Source organism: Xyrauchen texanus, chromosome 16 (assembly GCF_025860055.1).
Source record: "Xyrauchen texanus isolate HMW12.3.18 chromosome 16, RBS_HiC_50CHRs, whole genome shotgun sequence".
Lineage (NCBI taxonomy): Eukaryota > Metazoa > Chordata > Actinopteri > Cypriniformes > Catostomidae > Xyrauchen > Xyrauchen texanus.
Genome location: NC_068291.1, coordinates 9,496,273 through 9,510,975, shown reverse-complemented (window position 1 = coordinate 9,510,975; position 14,703 = coordinate 9,496,273). Strand labels below are relative to the sequence as shown.

The 14,703-nt window shown below is 41.4% G+C and overlaps 1 pseudogene; it reads right to left on the bottom strand.

Moving 5' to 3' along the window:
- Positions 1 to 13,768, bottom strand: part of LOC127656595 (CAP-Gly domain-containing linker protein 4-like) — a 50,861-nt pseudogene extending 37,093 nt beyond the window's left edge.
- Positions 13,769 to 14,703: the final 935 nt, after the last annotated feature.

Genomic DNA, 14,703 nt, shown 5'->3' with positions numbered 1-14,703 from the left:
CAAAGTAGAAAATAATTTGTTGTATTGCAGTGCCTTGAGGGCTCTTCATATGGCATTATTGCAACACAAAGCTATTTGTTACAAACGCACCAGGCTCTCCCTCACCATCAGTCACCGGCTCTCACTTGCCCGAGTTTTAATCACGCACATCTGCAGCTAATTATCACCTCGTTTAGACTTGCACTTAAACCTCACTCTCACACTCTGTCAGTGTCTAGCCTTGTTGGAGGTACCTTGGACTGGCCGCCGCAGCCGCCGCAGCCGCCGCAGCCGCCGCAAACTGCTTTTCTGTTTTATACTTATCTGATTGTCAATGATCTGTTCTGGATATACAAGATAAATTACTTATGTGAAACCGGAGTTTACTGCATATCTACTTACCTGTGTGAAACGTGCCTGTTATACAATGAACCACTCTGAATGGGCTGGAAACGTGACTTGAGAACTCTGAATGTACTTGATGTCTTGATATACAAACCTGCATCTGAGTTAATGGCAGTGACTCACTTCAGACCTGTATGAAGTTTAGGTTACCTGTTTTGGCAAGTGTTTGTTTGGAATAAACAATTTGTGGATCTGTGCCTCCTGCTTTCATTCACAGTATAACTATAGACAGTGTTAAAAGACTTTGTACCTAACCTGAATTCTCACCTTACACTACATACCTGCCTCTCCTGTGTTCTGGTTGGTGTGTCCTTACACTATTGAGATCCATGTGTCTGCATTTGAGTTGTGTGAGTGGACAATACCTGAGCTCTGGAGATAGACACACTGGAAAAGTTTGTCTTTTAAGAGATTAATGCGAGCTCAACAATCTAATACCAGTCTGGAGTAAAGACCTCCTACCACTCACAAAGAACAGCAGCCCATGTAGACAGAGTGAAGGGACGTCTTACATGTAACGGGTGTAGAGAACTGCTGTTCATCAGCATTAGTGCACGAATGGAAGCCTGGCATGAGCGCTGTTTTATTTAAACTGCACTCATTGAGACTGATTGTGTTCACTGTGAACACATGAAACTCAAGACCCTTTGACCTATGCTTGCCTTCATTCTGAAAGTAGAAGCCGCTCTCTCCTCCCGCTATACTCCTTCTGTGGCAACAGAAGGGCCACACATGGGAGGCACACAAGGATATAATAGAGAGCAGAGATGTGAGGTGGATTTGTCACTGACCAAGCCTTGCATGCCTTTTCTCCATATCAAAAGACTTAGTCTGTTTAGTACAAGCACTCTCATTGCTTGGACTGAGCCCACACTGATTCATTGATTGTGTTCAATGTGAGCAAATTAAACTTGAAATTCTTTGCACTCTGCTTGCTTTCATTCTGAAAGCTGAAGCCACTCCCAACTCCAACCCACTATACTCCTTCAGCTCCTGAGGGACTGCATGAGGGAGGCTTGCAAGGACAAGACATAGAGCATGAAGAGTTTGTTGCAGTCTTTAGCCTTGTAACTTTCCTCTTCTCCATCTCAAGTGGCTTCGTCTGTTTAGTGTGCCCATGGTGATTTGCGGCATGCTTTGTCGCAGTGATTATATAAGATATATTTTGTCACTGGGATTTCATTAGTGAGACATGTTGGCACGCCACCAAGTTTCGCCACCTGTGCTGTTCTTTCCATGAATGCCATGAATTGCCGCTCCAGCCAGATAGGTCTCTACCCGGTGTGGGCCTGAAACAAGAGTGTAACATCTCATTTGTGGTACAGGATGCTGGAAGGCACTTAATGAGCCTCTGTGTCACCTAGCAGCCCTCTTGCTATTTCTGCTTCGCGAGTCGGGAATGAGTTTGTGGCGTGTCGCTGGACACTTCAGGCCTCAATGGGCCGGGAATGAGAAAAAGGCCACACTGTTCACTGTTTGCTTCCATGATCGTCGCGTTCCAACAAAGTTTCCGAAACCTGTTGCACGAGGCACAAAACTACTCATGACTATGTGCTTCAGTTTGCGAGGTGTCCGCCATGTTGCTATTTTCTACTAGTGCCAGTAAGGATGGTGGGCTACTTCCTATAGGGGACTTGAGATGCTTGAATCAGACACTCTCCATTCTAGATAATTAATCGAGACAGATTCGGTCTCATGTCCTTCCTCTGGAACGATTCATGTCAACCGATAGCCCCTCTCCACAGGCCATTCTTAAGAATCGCATTTGAGGGGACTGCATACCAGTTCAGTCTTGTCCTTTGGCTTGTCCCTGGCCCTACACAAAGTTTTGAAAAGTGTAAATGTACCACTCGCTCTGCTGAGACTGAGAGGTGTCTGTGTATTGACCTACCTCAACGATTGTTTGATTTTAGCACAATCTAAGGAACAAGCATGAAAGCACAGGGATCTGCTAACATCAGTGCAGATGTGTGAATTTTCATTAATCCCTCTTCCCAGAGGGGTTAATGAAATATTCCCAGATCTGCATAAGTGGGTTGATTTCTCAATGTTCACTGTCTTACTGACTAGAGTCATTTGTGTACTGACTGTTGGTCTCATGACCATGCTATTCCTTGACCCTTCCCAGTGTGAAGAGCAACGTTTTGAATGTTCTACTCATTATTTTGTCTGTCAACAACCATTCTAAAGTTTTCTCTCTACTGTGGACATTTTTGTACAGTTTTTTTACAACCCAGTATGGCTAGTATCATTGTTATATTTTAAACCATTCATGGATATTGAGGTTTCTCTTTCTTTTCCTCTATTGCTCAACACGCAGAGGAGATTATGGCAATTCCTTTTTAACTACCCTACTGGCTAGTAGGCATGGCATGAGTGTGAATCATTAGCATGGTGGTATACATGTCCCATAGCATCAGCTACTGACACAGCATCAAAGTGGCCGACTTGAAAGGGAATGTTCTGATTTAGACTGTTACCCTGGTTTCCTGAAGGAAGGTGAAAGAGGTGCTGCATAGGTTCACCACACTACTGACTTCTCGCTGTGAAGGGACAGAGAGATGCGCTCTTCCCTCAAGTAAAACAATCCTGATGAAATGGCGCTGAGCTCCGGTTTATATGCCTGTGATGAAGCATGAATCATGGGCGCAGAGTCAAGTCCAATCTACTAATAGATCGGCGTGATTTAATAAGGCTTCATGGATCATCACTCCTCAAAGGAGTTTCCCATAGCGTCAGCTACTGATGCAGTGTCACCTCCCCTCCTTTCAGGGAACCAGGGTTACAGTCATAGCCAGAAAGTGTTTATGACTGGTAAGTATTCAGATTGAAAAAAAAAAATATTTGTATCAGATTAGTTCATTTATTTCTAATAGTGTCTTTTTCACTGTATTAAAGTTTGCATTCATATTAGCACTGTTTTGAACCCTATTATTAATGGTCTGCATGGGGTGTGCTAGTCCAGTTATGCTAGTAACCAGCAACTGACAGACATAGATGGTCATATTAGAGTAAACTAATGTTACACTAAAATAAATTGTTTTAATGTTTAATGATAAATCAAGAAATTAGCCATTTGTGAGGTACACATTTTCCAATGAACAACATGTACTTCAGTGTTTCCCATTAATTGACTAGACTCTGGCGGCCCGCCACAGTCTCTTAATGAACCTAAACATTTTTACACTTCTCATCTAAAATATTTTTGCACTTCTCAGTCTCATAATAACATAAAATAAAAGTTGTGCTTTGCGCTCTATCTCTCTCGCACACCAGTCAGCCCCTCACCCGCTGCTGTAAACTCACGTGCTCACACACACTCACAGATATATGCACTGGAGTATTCCTGGATCTTGAATAATGTTATTTGGTTGAGGAGGAAATCTTTGAGGTAATCAACGTTAACTAAAATGAAATGTATCCACTGCATTTATACACTACTCCACACATAATTTATCATCATCAGTGTACAGAGCAAACAGATAATATTAATGCCAAAGTTACAATCATGATGATTAATGTTAGACTTACTAGGGTAATTGGCATAACGTTACTCTACTTATGGCTTCACTAGCTAGCAATCGTTAGCAGTCTGAGGTAATATTAAAAGATAAAAAGCTGAAACTGACATCCCTAGTTTTTACTTTGCTTTTCTGATTGAGCATGCAAAAATATTTTAAGAGATGTCAAACCCCAGATGAGGAAGAGACATGGTGTCTAAGATTAGTGAGAGATTAGTTAGCACCACAGACTCTAGCGCTGAGTGAAAATTGTGATTCGGGTAGTGTCAATCGAGCTAATTGTAGCCAATCGCTTTTGGCAAGTCAGGCCTTGGCTCTGTCACTTAAACCCTGGCTGGGTGTGAAAAGCATCATGTATAAGGGAAAGAATTGGGGGCGCTGTTTCTCACAATTCAATTTATTTAAAAGTTGCCTACTGCAGCTTTGGAGCACAAAATTGTTTACAAGAGCACAACACTAGCCTCTTAATTTTGCTCTCAAAGTGCACCAGATGGAAGCATGTAATTTTAAATATTCTTATGGGGAGCATGATCCTAGAGAATCGAAGGTCTGCCCCCCTAGTCTCACAAAATCTGTGGGAATCACTGTACTTACATTGTAAGTGAGGTGCCAGAGTGCAGAAAAAAAAAAAAAGGTAGAGTGTGTTTATTTAAAATAGATGGGGGGGGGGTCACCTAAAGCCACACTCACTTTAATGGGGCTGGGCTAAGCCCCAAACCTCCTCAAGTCCTCGAAATGCCCCTGGTGGCAAGGGCACTTACACCTGAGATAAATTATGTCATACACCTGTCTCTAATTCCAGTGAGCTTGGGGAGAGCGGCATATAAACAGCCATGCAACAGCCAGAATGGGGAGAGAGAGACTGGCACAAGGGTCACGATGAAGCAACGGAGTTCATGATGCTAAAGAGTTGTGATAAAGACTTTGTGATGATTAAGAGACTGTGACTAGGAGCCTATGATGCTAAAGAGTTTGTGAAGCTGAAGAAGTTACTGTGCCAGTTGTGACTGTGTTACATCTAAGTTTGGGATTAAAAAGCTCACCTGAGACCTGAACCCTCCTGTCCCAATGACCTCCTTTCCTTACAAACAGTATGTGTTAGGAATTAATTTAAACTGTCCTTATTCTACGTCATAATTATGTAAGGAAATTTATAATGGAATTAGTTGTGTTCGACAACCATTATAAGAAAGATAAATGACAAATCATTTGATTATTTGTCTGAATAAAATTCTCCACCATTAAAATCGTAATGCAACATCTCGTTGTATCCGCTCAACTTATATTGTAAGGAATTGCCGTTAATAAGGGAATTACACTTATTGGAGTAATATTATTCTCATGACTTATAGAACATAATATCACATAGCTTTGAGGCAAAATCTATTAAAATCAAGTGACAAGATTTTTTTTATCAAAATATACCAGTCAATTTATCTTTTAATACAAACAAACCTTATTGCTATTGTAAACATAAAATAATCTAACATACAACAGGAAACAGTTTGTTGAGTAAAGTGTCATAATGATCAATACAGTCCAAATGATCTTGATGGAGTCTGTTGACAATGCCTTAACCATTTATCCTTCTTTGGGTAATCCAATTGCAAATCGATTTATTCTCAAAGTTTTTAAATAATACACCAGCACTTTCTGCAAAAGTCTGATGATGTACTTATGTGTTGTTGCATTTCCTTTCATTTCTTTTCCTTACTATGGCTTGGTTCTTTGGCTCTTTTATGATCGTGGATAGTTATTGTCCCGATGGATGTTGAGGTGGGCTTTGAAGAGAGGCCTTCCGCCTTCCATTATGTGAGTGAACCGTAGAGCAGAGAGTGAGAGGCTTCCTCTGGACTTTGGGTCCTGGGTTTCCTTGAACTCTACATGGCATGGAGGCTGCAAGCCATGTGGGAAAGAGCATGGAGTATGAGGAGCTGCAGAGGAAGTGAAGAGCAAGACAGTCGAAGAAGAGAGGAGACCACCACCGAAGACTTCTTCCATGGTAGGAAACTTTTGAGCTGAAATTGGCTGCATTCCAAAGGTGTCCTGAGCCAATCAGAAGTGGCTTTTCAGAGTCACATAGTTAACTGGTCTGTCCTTTTCACAGTTGATTTACAATCTTTTGTGTAAAGGATTCTTACAAACTTCCTGCTCATAATAGTGCATGTTTAATCATGAAATTTTATATCTTGGATACAACTGAATACATAAAAAATGTATGAAACATTCAGAAATGCAGAAAGAATTTCAACTATAGTAAACATGAGGTGTTTTATTCTGAATAGTTACCATTCCTAGTCAAAATTACATAACTGACAAATCAATGATTATAATCCTTAATCTTGTGTTATTCATAAGTGATTCAAATCACTACACATATTTTAAAAGGTACATCAGGATATAATCAGTAATTTGTCAGTTATAAATGTAATTACAAGTCAATTTTCTGAATTATCTAGCAAGGCTAGATATTGTGTAAATTTTGGGTCAAAATACATTCTGTAAATTTTAGAGGGTTAACTCAGCGAAATAAAGTGACGTGGTGTGAAATGTTCATGATTCCTTTTTAGATGCGGTTTACAGAATAATGATCACAATGTTCAGTGATCTTGATGAGTCTAGTGTAACAAAAGTGTAAGTGTAGCAAATGGGATTATATCGAAGGACAAAACAGAGTGTGTTTTAAGTCTCTCCAGGGGTTTTCAAGGACTGTGTTCTCTGTCTTTTATTGCCCTTTGCCCTTAGGGTCTCTTTGCAGAGATGAATTTCTCAAATAATGTGTTATCTGGAAAAGTTCCTTTTGTTAGTTTTATTGGCCTGATGTGATCTTCAGCTAGACTTCTTGGTGCGTAGTCAGGCAGGATCTTTTAAACTATGACACTGAGGAATTCCAGGATTAAAAGGCAGGGTTTTCCAGATTCAACTCCTATTGCAGCAATTGTTCATTCACAAGTGGCTGAAGAATTACTCGAGGTGGTTACTCGGGCTGTGGCCAGACAACAGTTAGACTGGCCACGTGAACAAGAGACCCCCAAACGCTCCAAACTAGAAGACAGATTTCTGTCTGGTGGCCAAACAAAATTAAAAAGGAAGCGAACGCTATATCATCCCCTTCCTTTCTCTGATGACCCCCATGATGAGCTCTCTCGTTCATGGAGGAAAGCTTATACTTCCCGTGTCTTCGTGCCCTCGACATCGACATATTCGACTATCGCGAGTGCCGAGGCACGTGGGCATTCAATGATGCCGCCGGTAGAAGAGACACTTGCGAGTTATCTCTCGCCTGGCTCGGCATCATCACTAAAGAGACTCACTCTCCCCACAAAGCCATGCAGGACCACCTCCATGCTTGTGGGGAAGGTTTATCAGGCAGCAGGTCAGGCTGGTACTGCCCTGCACATTATGGTAGTGTTACAGGCTTACCAGGCTGATCTGTTGAAGGACCTGAGTGCGGGCATCACGGTCGACGAAGAGGCTTTCTCTGAGCTTCGTCGAGCCACGGATCTGTCTCTCCGCGTGACCAAGCAAATTGGCCAGTCTATGTCTGCTTTAGTCTGCACGGAGAGATGCTTATGGATCAACCTGTCGGGCATCAGAGACAAGGACAAAGTTTTCCTTCTCGATACCCCGGTTTCGCCTTCTAACTTCTTTGGTGACGCTATGAATGTAGTTATCACCAGGTTCCAGGAGGCAAAGAGTCACGAGGAAGCCTTCGGGCAATTCCTTCCTCGTCGCACTCAGGGACTCTCAAGGTGTTTTTTCTTATGGCAATTACTTCTCTAAAAAGAATTGGGGATCTACAGGCTCTGTCTGTCTTGCCAGCCTGCTTAGATTTTGCAATTTTGCACCCTCATCCGGACTACCTGCCTAAGGTTTCTTTCTCGACTGTAAATCTGGTCACTCTCGAAGACTTCTGCTCCCCGCTGTTTACAACACCGGAGCAGGAAAGACTTCATGGACTTTGTCCAGTCTGTGCCCTTCAGACTTCTGGCGTAAGTAAGGGCAACTATTCTTTTGCCATGGGGGCCGCAACAGGTGGGAGGCCGCCACAAAGCACACAATGTTGCATTGGGTGAGGAACGCTATTGCCCTGGCCTACGAGGCCAATCTACCAGAGGGGTCCCTCCTCTAAAGCCTTGGCTAGATGTGTCCCTCTGCAGCATGTTTGTGATGTGGCAGGCTGGTCCTCTCCGCACACATTTGGATGTTTAGATGTTCATGCCACTCCGGGCTCTTCTGTCCTTGAGCCAACATCACAAGCTCATGTCTGAGACCTCTCGTGCTCTTGTGAGCACAACTATTTACTATTTACTATATCTAAAATATTAAAATACATTGGTTATTGTGAAAAGTGTCTATATATATATATATATACATACTGTGTATATATATATATATATATATATATATATATATATATATATATATATATATATATATATATATATATTAAAAATAATAATAAAGGGTACAATAAGCACTTGAAGTAAAGGGAGAAGTCAACCAATACCTTGCAATGCCAAGAATAAACCCCAACGTTGACGTCCTTCAGTTCTGGAAGGATAACTCTATTATACTTCCCCAACTTTCACAAATTGCAAGATGCTTAATTAGCATCCCCAGCGGCTCGGCCAACATGTTTTCTATTGCTGGCCTGATGCCCAGCAGTCCTCGCATGTGCTTAAAACCTGCCACTCTGCAAAAGCTTGTTTTTCTGAAAGTGAACACCGCATTGGAGAAATAGTTTTGATGATTAAAAGTGTATTCAACCAACCAAACAACCTTTTTTCCATTCAGAGAATGATAGTTTTCAAGGTTAATATACATTTTTATTTTGTTTAAAGAGAAGGCATTAATAGCCTATATATTTTTTTCATTTGGCAATTCATTTAACTTTAAATTTTTTTTCATTTGGTAATTTATATATTTTATTTAATATAATGTTTTTCATGAGGTAATTTATTTAATTTAGCCTCATCCAGCATTTTATTTTTTTTCAAACGTGAGCTAAACGATAATTTATTGGCTTGGGCTAATATTACTGTTCCAATAAAGCATGTTGATTGTATTTCTCCTAGTATTGTGTATTTATTTTATACTGAATGCATCTTCTGCACAGAGGTTTGTGATATTTCAAAATAATTATGAAAATTTACATTGGAGCGGTAATTAGGCACAAATTTTGCCATGGAGCGTACAAGGATCGAGGAGTGAGTGAGGAGGGAGCAAGGAGCGGGAAATTGTCAACTCGGAGCAGAGTGATTATGAAATGCTTTGATCGCAAAGTGGAAGGTCTTGCTGCTCCACTCCACTCACATAATCCACTCCCAATTCATCCCTTTAAAAGCACCACAGCTTTTAAAGGGATGAACACTAAAAATTCTAAACTCTCTAGATTTAATGTAGGACTAATGGAACATCCTGTCCCATTTGTAGAACATGTACCTTTTATACGACTTCTGTCTGCATGTTTTGTTTGTATCACTCCACTTGTGTTGGTGGCATTACAAACTTGTAAGAGCAAGAATTTTCATTCATCCCTGTAAGATTAAAGATCTGAGCCAACAGGTTGCGATCATCTTGTGTGTGTGTGCTATGAGCGAGTTGAGCTGACATTGACAAACAGTGTCAGTCAGTGTCCGAGTTTCTTTGAAGTCATCCAGAATTGTCTCATATAGCTGAGAAATAGAGATAAACTAATAGCTTCAGCATTACTGCCGATCACAAGATGAGAGTTGTGAAAGATGGTGTAATTAAACATGCTCCAGGTCACAAGTTTCCGAGTTGGGAGAAGACGTAAACTTTCAACATGGCGAAGGAGAGAACGCATCCTGTACCAGTGTCAAAATAAGAGTTCCTCAAGAAATATACTGTATAAGAATGAAACTGGTGTCCTTCCTCTCAGAACTTGAACATGAGTGAAATAGTCATAGGATATTTCAGATTGCACATATGGAAGCATCACTCAACAAGAAGACGCAGGTAATCACATGGTCAGTCACTCACTCTAGTGTGGTTTTCAAATTAGTAACAGGCTTGGGTACATCTTTCAAATTAGCAATGGCAGATCCTGAATCTGTGGCTTAAAAAATTAGTTCCACAAGCATTATTTTATTTGTAATTTTTTGGGGGACAATTTTCCCTACTTATTTACTTGTTTAAATGTTGAATAAAAACATTATCAAACTCGCAATCATGTTGTATTGTCTATCTAATTTTCCAATTACGCAAATGTTAAATTGAAGTGAAACCGGACCGTTTTGCATTCGCTATAAAAATCATGGCTCATTTTTATGTGATTTTGGTGCATACCTCCTAAAAAGCCCTTGTGCATCAGAGCACTTCAGGGGCGATTCATCTTCAGGAGCTGCTTTGAGTGTGGTCCGCAGTGTGGGTCAGTGAGATGGGCGGAGTTAATTTTGAGTGCTCACATAAAGCAGTAACATTGAAATTAGACACAAAAATGTGTTTGTGACATTTATAAAATAGCTTAAAACTTCCTTATTTGGATACAGATGTGCACAATAATCGTGGTTGTAATAACAACAACAAAATCACGTTTAGATCAAATAACTGCGATCAGATGATTTAATAAGTCGGTACAGGCATTTTTATGAGGAAAAGAGGCCAGGATGTTCTTAAAAAAAAAAAATAATAATAAAAACTCACCTTTTGTATTCCATGGGTGAAAGTGATATGTGTTTGGAACAACATGACAACATTTTCATTTCAACAATTCCTTTAAGTGATGCCCTTAGTGTTTCTTTCTGAAGTTTGTGAGAATATAGCAACATTTAAACAAGTCATTTGTACCCCTTTTTAATTGTATGCAAAAAAACAAACAAAAAAAACAGTGTTTATGAATGCTGGCGTTTTTCACTACACACATTGGTGGGTGTCAAAATGTACTATGAATAGGCCTTGGGGTGATCACTGTAATGGCTCACAAGTTACATTAGCTCCCCCAAATGAGTACAATGAGCTCCGTTTCTTTAGTGCTCACATAGCTTTTTATTGTTTTCACAACCCCAAAGGGGACAGAATAAAGTGTTCAAGCCAACTGCTTTATAACCACTATCGCTCTTCAGACTAGTGTAAATGTATTTATCAAGCAGGACCTCTGGGATGTTAATTAGCTTTGAGTCTGTGGTGGCCGCTGGCTTGCTGCTGATGTTTGTGGGCTATAAAGAGGATCATTAACAACCGGGTCAGTGAGAGTATTACCGGTGTTGACCTTGGCCATGACCCGTGCCAAGTTGATGCATCTTAGGTGGAGGATGGGAGCAGAGGGATGGAGGGGGATGGTTTTGCGCTGCTCAGAGAGCTTGCTGATATTAGAGAGGGGGCAAATATTCCTGGGGGTGGCAGATGTAAATAATTTTGTTAGTCATTAAGAACAGATTAGTTATTATATCATTCAAGTAACAAAGAAATTACCAACTAATACAGAAGGAATAATAGGGTTGGATATCATTAACTACCTCCAACCCTACAGAACAGCTGAGCTATATAACATTTTACACATTATCCTAACACGTCATGACTATTAAGCCTCTAGTGCCAGGTAATGTTTCTGTTCTCGCTTAAAGCAAAATGCTAAGTGAAGTAACACTGAGCAATATTTTGGGCAAATGGCATTTCAGTATGGGCGAAGCAACCTAGCACAACACAATGAAAATAGAAACCATACGACTGACAAAATGTTGTCAAACTTGTTACAGACACAGCTAGTTTGGAATAAAACTTGAAGAGTCATGAATTATTGCTTGACACTCACATAGGTTTGCCAACCATCCCACATAATGCGAAATCATCCCGTATTTTAGGAAACATAATTGCGTTCCGTATTAAATACATGCGGGATGCCGTTTGACCCTTATTTTAGTGTCTCACACCCAAACCTAAAACAAACACCTTTCATGTGTGTTGTGTGAGATATCGGCTGTTAAACATTACATGGAGGCCATATTTGACAGAAGTGGCCAAGGGAAATTAATATCAATGACAATCAGCACACATTTTCTGTTGTGGTTTTTGTCAAACATACAGCATTCGAGTGCATAATTTTGTTTCTCACAATTGTGATTCCTAAAACAAGCAACTCATGACATTACATTACACTGCATATGTCTGTGCTCGCTCTGGAAGAGAGACTCCGCTAAATGTCTGTGAGAAAAACAGCAGCACTTGAAGTACAAAAGTACAGTACAGTAGGGTTTAGATTAAACATTTAAGATTTTCTTACATTTCCCTTGTAATAAACACTATTTAATGACAAAACTATGAGACCTCAAAGGAGAAATACACTATTTTATCTTTATAAATCCATTATAATGCATGGTTGCTTGTAACAGTAATAAGACTTGAACTGAGACAGTGGCCCTGGAAGGCCAAATTATTATTGTTTTTTGAGTGATATATATATATATACTATACTGTCTACAAACTGATGAGCACAATTTTAAACAGAAAGCTGGTTCATTGAGCTTTAAAAATAGGCTTAAGTTTAATTATGGGGAAGAAAACACACTTTACAGCTTTGTTCTTTCAAGATTGTCAGAAATGTGGTTCTTTCTGTTCGCTGTATTGAAGCGGTTTTCATTTTAAGTGTATGTGGCATGGGGGTGTGGTCAAGTGTCAGTCTGCGGGAGAGGGAGAGCGGTAAGGATCATCACACCTGGGTTATGATTACTCTAACATCTGTATCTAATTATAGTGATGGTGAAAAAAAAAATATAAAAATTGTAAAAAGTGAAGATTGACAGAAATGAGATCTTTTCTGTTCGCTGTATTGAAGTGGTTTTCATTTTAAGCTGAGAGAAAGACCAGCAGCATAAAGATCCCTGTTTTGAGTTGGCTGTAAGCTATGCTATTCACATTAAAAGAAAGACTGACCTTACCCTGTCTCCGGACTCCGGAGTCCTCACCACTGGGCGAAATCTTCAAGACCCTCGCCAGTATCCAGCAAAGTCAACATTTCCAAATCCTGCTCCAGGCACAAGTGGAGGACCGGCAGGTGCTCCAGAGCCGGATCGCAAGAGAGGGGGCTGGCGCTGCAACCTCCACGGAACCCACCCCTCCCACGGCCCTAATGGATATAGGGCCGGACGATGACCTGGAGGCCTTCCTGGACCTTTTTGAGAAGACGGCGGAGGAATGTAAGTAACCTCCTAACTAGTGGGTAGCCCTTTTATGATCCTTACTCTCCAGGAAAGCGCAGCTTGCATCAAAACAACTTCCAGCCACCAGCCTCCTTAATTATCAACACCTGAATAAGGCCATCCAGCAACGGGTTAGTCATAGCCCTAAACAGAATCATCAGCCTTCAGATACTTGAGTTTCGGAAAGCACAGTTGCACGTTCATTTTTGCCCAAAAGCCCTGGGATGCCTGCCGGAAATGGTTGCTGGTGGAGGGAACCCACGATGCCGTGGATGTTGTTGACCTGGTGGTACTGGAGTAGATTGTCGCCCAGCTTCCTCAAGGTATGTCCGGGTGGGTCCAGTGCCACCGCCCAGTATCACTGGAAGAGGCCGTCCAGCTGGCAGAGCACTACATGGTGGTGTTTCTAGGAGGCAATGATGCAGTGTTTTCTTCTTCTCTCTCTGACCTCTCTCCAACTCCTGCGTCCAAACTGTCTGTCCCTCCTACTCCTCGTCTCCCTCCGCTATCCCCCTCAGGTTGGTGAGACTGCACCCATGAGTGTGGAAGGTAGGCCTGGGCCGGTCTGCTGGAGCTGTGAGGACGCCGGACATAGTCAGGCTTGTTGTCCGGTAATGGAGGTATGGCATCTGGATCCCCGACAGCACTGTCGAGGAGTGTCTGGCAATTAAGTGGGCTCTTCTTACCCTCCGCTACTGTCATGCTCTGATCATGCTCCTCTGCATTGGCTTCACCACATATTAAAGATACTAATGTGTGGATCAACCGTTGGTATCTGGTTCTTCAAAAAAAAAAAAAAAATGTTTTTCTAAAAAGTGAAGGTTGACAGAAATGTGGTTCCTTCTCTTCACTGTATTGAAGTGGTTTTAATTTTAAGAGTATGTGGCAAGGGGGTGTGGTCATGTGTCAGTCTGCGGAAGAGGGAGAGCGATAATGATCATCACACCTGGGTTATGATTACTCTAACACCTGTATCTAATTATAGTGCTGGTGGAGGGAGACCTAAAATGGCCTGCCAGAGCATCAGAGTAGAGAGAGAGCACCAGGAACGAGTTGAGAGAAAGACCGGCAACATAAAGATCCCTGTTTTGAGTTGGCTGTAATCCATGCCATTCACATTAAAAGAAAGACTGACCTTACCTGTTTGCTGTCTCCATTGCACACGAACCTAGAACATCTACAGTGGTGCCGATACTCAAGTTAATATCATGCAAGGAAGCCAAGATACTAGGGCTGGGATGACGTCGACAAAATACGTCGACGCAAAATATGCGCGTCGATTCGTCGGACCCAAAACAAAGATGGCGGCGCCGGAGAGTAGTAGCAACACGAGTGGCTCCTCAAACTATCAGAAGTGCAAGGCGGAACGCACTCGTTCCTCTTAAGTATGGGAATTCTTTAATTTAAAAGGAAACAATTCCGTGATATGTCGTCTTTGCAAAATGGAGATGGTCTTCCATTCTAGCACCACGGCAATGCACCAGCACCTTAAGAGGCGCCACCCGGCACGCGCACGCGTGCGCGCACACACACACACACACACACACACACACAGTATTCTTAAGGTGAAAGGAAAGTGTCAGAGTGTAAGTTGTTATTTGCATGTTATTTGTTGAATTCTGAATGTTTATTTTTAT